The sequence below is a fragment of the Molossus molossus genome, unplaced genomic scaffold (assembly GCF_014108415.1).
Source record: "Molossus molossus isolate mMolMol1 unplaced genomic scaffold, mMolMol1.p scaffold_m16_p_12, whole genome shotgun sequence".
NCBI lineage: Eukaryota > Metazoa > Chordata > Mammalia > Chiroptera > Molossidae > Molossus > Molossus molossus.
Window position 1 is genome coordinate 19,436,177 of NW_023425347.1, and position 5,982 is coordinate 19,442,158.

The following is a 5,982-nucleotide window of genomic DNA, read 5'->3' on the forward strand; positions in this document are numbered from 1 at the left end:
TCCATGGGGGCCCAGCGATCAGTTGGTAGTAAACTGATACAAGGAAGTCCACTTATTTGCAATTGACTCTGGACCTTAAAAATGAGTTGATGCTATCACCAAAAAAATGAGTCTAGCAATTGCGTTCGCAGCCGCTGTCGCTCTCTGACGCTGCACTGCCTCCAGCTCCCGAGCTCCAGCCGAAGGAGAAGGGGGTAAGTAAAGAGGTCTCATGGCTCATACAAAGCAGACTGCCGGCAAAGCCACCCGTGGTAAAGCACCGAGGAAACAACTGGCTACCAAAGCGGCTCGCAAGAGTGCGCCCTCTACTGGAGGGGTGAAGAAACCTCATCGTTACAGGCCTGGTACTGTGGCACTTCGTGAAATTAGACGTTATCAGAAGTCCACTGAACTTCCGATTTGCAAACTTTCCTTCCAGCGTCTGGTGCGAGAAATTGCTCAGGACTTCAACACAGATCTGCTCTATTGGTGCTTTGCAGGAGGCAAGCGAAGTCTATCTGGTTGGCCTTTTTGAAGACACCAACCTGTGTGCTATCCACAGCAAACGTGTAACAATTATGCCAAAAGACATCCAGCTAGCACGCGGCATATGTAGAGAACGTGCTTAAGAATCCGCTATGATGGGAACCATTTCATTCTTTAAAAGAAAAAATTCTCTTCTTTCTGTTATTGGTAGTTCTGAACATTGAATTTTTTTTCCCCATGGGGTCAAAAGGTACCTAAGTATATGATTGCAAGTTGAAAATAGGGGGCAGAAATCAGGTATTGGCAGTTTTTCCATTTTCATTTGTGTGTGAATTTTTTTAATATGAATGCGGAGACATAAGGCATTAATGCAAGTCAAAATGTTTCGGTGAACAAGTTTCAGCAGCTCAACTTTATAACAATATAAATAAACCTGTTACATTTTTCTGGACAATACCAGCATTTGGATTTTTTAAAAACAAGTAAATTTCTTATTGATGGCAAATAAATGGTGTTTGTAGTGTTTTTATCATATAGTAGATTCCATCCATTCACTATACTTTTCTAACTGAGTTGTCCTACATGCAAGTACATGCTTTTAATGTTGTCTGTCTTCTGTGCTGTTCCTGTAATTTTGCTATTAAAATACATTATATATAAAAAAAATTTAAAAAAAAAGAGTCTAATATTTGGATAGATATTGTAGTGGGCAAGGAAGACAACCAACGGGATTTTTAAAACCTCTCCAATCATGATTCTACCTATATTGATTCCTCTTCTGCCATTTGAAAAGCCAACAGGGTTCTCACTATTAGGCAATTCTCACTATTCGTTTTCATTTACTTCCGGTTTTCACATTTGCCTTGTTTACAGATACTCTATTGGACTTGAAGTTAAACCCTCAGGCAATATAATTGTAAAAGCAACGTTAATAAATATTAAATGGAGACAAGTAAAACCAATTTATACTTTTTTCACTATGAAGTATTAGTCTTGCAATGGCATATATAAAGTTTGGTCATTTTTTTTTTTTTTTGCTTTTGTTTTTTAATAGGCTGCTTTTCACATTCATAACATTCTTTTAGTACAAATATATGTGAGGCCTCATTTTTCTCTTGGTCTGTCGAGACCATTCCTTGTCTTTCTTTATTAAGTCACAGTTTGTCATGGCACAATTTTTCCTTGTTAAAATATTTATTTTTTTCTCAGGTTACTGAAGATAGTTGAATATTTATGCCTTAAATTAAAATACCAGAGTATACTTGAAGTGATGTAAAATGCCTAGAGTAGAGCTCTAAGTTTTCAAATTTATTTTTTTCAATATTATGCAAAAATGAACAACACTGTCTACCACTGATCGACTCTACATTAAAACAAGAATGTTTTCATCATAACAAATACATATTGCCCTCCCCAAAAGGCTGGTAATTAAGATAATGTAAATAAATACAGTAGCCCTCCAGACCCTGCACAAACACAAGAGTTCAGAATCTGAAATGTAGTCCCCTTTCACGGTGCTATAAGATTACACAATTAGAAAATGCCACTGTCCTTTCTCTAGTTACATAATTAGACATTCAGCAAGGTCATGAACATATGAATGACTCCATTACTATTGCAGCAAATGACAGAGGCCATCAATAAGCAAGTGATAAAAAGCAAAGGGCTTGTTTGAGAAACTAGAACCAACACCAATGAGAGAGAGAGGAGGGAAGAAGAGAAAGCTGGTTCCATATAATATGTTTTAACTTTATTTTTATAATTTCATTACTTGAGGCTTTTGAAACCTATACCTTGAGACTTTTAAACCCAAATAGATAGGCATTGCCGAAACAGCCATTAGAGGTGAAAGCCGACCAGGAATCATTTTTCTCGTTTCAAAATGTTTGAGTGATTGAATCACAGAGGTCTTCTTTGAATTCTCCCATTCTATGATTATTACATCCCTTTTCTACTGTTTCATCCTGCACCTCCCTTTTGTCACCCTCCATACTGACCCCCATGTGGACAGTATATGCTTTGGGAGAATCTTCACTTCTGATCTGGGAAGACGGGAGGATGCTCACACACACACAAGGCACAAAATAGAGACTATTTTCAACCGCAGCGTGTGTGGCCTAGTGGGTAATTTTGAATCCAGCTCTTCTTAATTGAGAAAAAATGGCCTTGGAGACTTCTCACTTTGGACAGGATTTTAACTATGGAGGGAAGCATGAGCCTCAGCAGAAGAGAGAAGGGAATTCCGGGGCATTAAACTGTGCACTCAGTCGCATCAGGAACAGAGCCAAAGAGTCATCAGAGAACGAACAGTGGCATTCAAAAAGGAGCCTCGAGGATCATCCAGTCTGTGACCATCCTTGTAAAGATGAAACACAAAACATCCAAGAAGTCTGTTGTCTCTGTTCTGAGACCAGAAGCACACGTTTCCTGGAGCAGGGTTCAGCAAACGTTTTCTGTAAAGGAGCAGCTACTAAATATCTCTATCACAACTGATCGGCTCAGCCCATGTGGCCCCAAAGCAGCCATAGACGATATGTAAACTAATGGCTGTGGCTGCAGTCCTAAAAAACTTGCAAAAACAGACTGCAGACCAGACTCAGCCCACTGGCCACACTAGACCAACCCCTGCACTGCAGAACATTACCCTACATCTCCGCTCAGGCTTCCACTTACCACCACAGAAAACTAAAATAATTCTCCCACTATATCCAAAGCAGCCTTTCATGTTTCTCTAGGATGGTTTGAGGTGACCCTTAAAAAAAGGAGACAGTGCCCGGCCGGTGTGCCTCAGTGGTTGAGTATCAGCCCATGCACCAAGAGGTCCCGGTTTAATTCCTTGTTAGAGCACATGCCCAGGCTGTGGGCCTGATCCCCAGTGGGAGACATGCAGGAGGTGGCCGATCCATGTTCTCTCTCATCAATGTTTCTATCTTTCTCTCCTTCTCCCTCCCTCTCTCTGTCTAATATCAATAAAAAATTTTTTTTAAAGGGACAGCTATTTGCAAGCAGTCATCTTTGCAACCATATGCAAAGAGGCTGCCTAGGAATAAAGACAAGATAGATGTAATATGAGCCAGTACCAGCATTTTCCCATTTCTGAGCCATGAACCATATCATGGGTTCTCAGGTATGTGTATCACCTACCTTTAGCTGGGTTTCTGTTACTTGCAACCAAAAATCTTAAACCATCAGCTGAATGAATTTTCACTTATCTGGGGTTTACCACATAGAGCACCATCATTTCTACCTTTTGATTGAACTATTTGACTATCATTCATTCTTCACAAATTTGTTATATACCTCTCTGTGGGCTTACGCAGAAATTATTTAACGCACTTACGTGTTATTTAAAGAGCAATCAGTATTATAAAGAGATAAGAGAATGATGCCTTGCATTTGTGTAGAACCTTGAAGTGTAAACTACATTTTTATTATAGCATTGTTTCTTACTACAATTGTGTGAGGTGGAAATGTATGTTAGTATTGTCTCTATTTTATAGAAAAAAAGAGAGAATTTAACTGTGTAACTCCCTCAACATTTCTCATAGTCAATGAGTAAGGCTAGAACCTACACCTTAAGACTCTCTCTCTGGCGTTCCCTTAACTAACTGCCATCTCCGGGGCTGCGGAATAAAGCGCTTCCATCAGCATCTTCACTGTGTCTTCCTATCTGGCAGATTGCCAGCTTGGACTTTCTCTCTGCTTCTGTCATCTCCTTCCACATACCAACTTTCTCATCACCAGAGTTATACCAATAACTAACTGTTTCTTATACGAGGTTGCTCTAGAAAATCAAAGAATCAAGCATGTTGAGGATTATGTGTTAAAAAAGTCAATTCCACACTCCGTGGTAACTCGAGAGCATACGGGATAGTTTTAGGACAATGATTTTTGTGGCCATATGGAAACACTTTTTATACATACTTCTTGGTTGAGGTTGTGCTGGGTTAGGATGAAGTTGCTAAAACAACAGCCTATGGATGTCATTGCAACACGAGGGAGGACACCCACACCATATGACTTCCCTGAATACAAACGATGACATGCTTTGAGCTCTACACGTCTGGAAAACAGGAGTAAAGATCTACATAGAAATTCTAATTCAACACTGAGATTTATTTTTTTCCCTTGAAAATGGAATGAAGGATCAGCTCCTCATAAAAGGATCTTGGCACACTTACCATTGTCTCTTCCAACTCTGTAGTTCAGCGAGTTGCTCCCAAGACACCAATGTTAGGACAATTCAAGTTCCCTTTCTCATATCCATTCCTCTTCTTTGAGTGCTATAAGAAGACTGAATTTTTTCAGTTTCATGAAAACAATTTAATTTTACCATTCCTGGGTCCCAAGTGTTGAGTTACCTGGCAAAGTGCTTTTTGTTTCTCTGTTGGCTAAAAATAATGTAATTTAAATTTATCTCTCAATTGAACTTGATTAGACCTGAGGGAAACTGTTTTCTGCACATGAATTCAGAATGTTCCTGTTCTGGAATTCCAGGTTAGTGAGTAGATAAATGCCATACATATTTTCATGTGATTCTTCAGTCATTGTTCTTCTCCTTCTCCTTCTTCTCCTCCTCCTTCTTTTTCTTCTGCATCACCATCATCATCTTCACAGTTAAAATGAATGAATGTTTACTATGTTCCAGGTATTTCCTAAGCAATTTATATGTTGAGGTGTTAACTACTACCTAATTTTCAGATCCTATTCGAGTTTCATCCATTGTCAAAATAATGGGTCTGGTTCGGAATCACACATTGCAACAACTTGTCTTCTAGACGGCGTCAGTCTGGAACTTGACTTCCGAACTTGACTTCCTTGGCTTTCATACCTTAGATGTATTTTTATTTTATTTTTTGCGTTTTTATTTTAACCTCACCTGAGGACATTTTTGCATTTATCTTCAGATAGAGCAGGAGGGAGAGAGGGAGGAAGAGAGAGAGAGAGAGACAAGCATCAATGTGAGAGAGACACATCAACTGATTGCCACCCACATGACCCCAACTGGGGCCAGGGACAAACCGTTACTGAGGTACGTGCCCTTAGTGGGAATCGAACCTGGGATTCTCTGGTCCACGGGCCGACACTCTAACCACTGAGCCAAACTGGCCAGGGCAGCTTAAACGTATTTTTAAAAATTTATATTTATTGTTGAAAGTATTACAAATGTTCCCATTTTTCCCTCCATTGACCTTCTCCTCCCCACTCCTGTACCCCTACCTTCACTTTCCTTCCACCATCGTCTGTGTCCATTGGCAATGCATATATGCATGGAAGTTCTTTGGTTCATCTCTTCCTGCCCAACCTTCCCACTGAGGTTCATCAGTCTGTTCCCTACATCCATGTCTCTGGATCTATTTTGTTTACCAGTTTATTTTGCTCATTAGATTCCACATATAAGTGAGATCATGTGATACTTATCTTTCTCTGACTGGCTATTTCACTTAGCATAATACTCTCCAGGTCCCCAATCATGACTTATGCATCACTGATGATGTTCACTTTGAACACTTGCCT

The 5,982-nt window shown here is 39.7% G+C and overlaps 1 pseudogene; it reads left to right on the plus strand.

The window, feature by feature from the left end:
- Window positions 1-211: 211 nt before the first annotated feature.
- LOC118626279 lies at window positions 212-608 on the plus strand (annotated as a pseudogene).
- Window positions 609-5,982: the final 5,374 nt, after the last annotated feature.